The sequence below is a fragment of the Meleagris gallopavo genome, unplaced genomic scaffold (assembly GCF_000146605.3).
Source record: "Meleagris gallopavo isolate NT-WF06-2002-E0010 breed Aviagen turkey brand Nicholas breeding stock unplaced genomic scaffold, Turkey_5.1 ChrUn_random_deg7180001308091, whole genome shotgun sequence".
NCBI lineage: Eukaryota > Metazoa > Chordata > Aves > Galliformes > Phasianidae > Meleagris > Meleagris gallopavo.
The window spans coordinates 1-401 of record NW_011268625.1 but is presented as its reverse complement, the minus strand read 5'-3'; the positions used below and the strand labels follow the sequence as shown (position 1 = coordinate 401).

General features: G+C 41.4%; 1 long non-coding RNA gene across 1 annotated transcript; it reads left to right on the top strand.

The window, feature by feature from the left end:
* Positions 1–85: 85 nt before the first annotated feature.
* Positions 86–375, top strand: LOC109365283. The gene is made up of 2 exons (XR_002110882.2): positions 86–231; positions 342–375. It is a non-coding gene; the product is annotated as an uncharacterized LOC109365283 (long non-coding RNA).
* The last annotated feature ends 26 nt before the right edge of the window (positions 376–401 follow it).

The following is a 401-nucleotide window of genomic DNA, read 5'->3' as shown; positions in this document are numbered from 1 at the left end:
CACTCCTTGATTCATCTTGAATCTTCAGCACGTAAACTGAGGAAGGACTCTATTCAAATCTCCTTCCAATCTTGCAGGTGAAAACCAGACCCCGACCAAACGTTTAAATTAACATCTTTACAGAACTTCAGCAGCTGTCTGCCTAACACTTGCACAACGTTGGTGTCTAATCACAACATATCCCACAGACAGCCTGAGACTGTCCTGATGGAAACGCCGCAAGACACAATTGTGAGTTTTGCTATAATCATTGTATTCAAGCAGTCCTTCCAGCTTCACCTTACAATATGAACTAGAAGCTATACTGCATGGGTAACTAAAAGCTGTCCGTTTTTTTTTAGGAGTTGAACAGGATCAACCTAGAATCCTCCAATGCAAAATATTCCTCCTTGAACACAGAT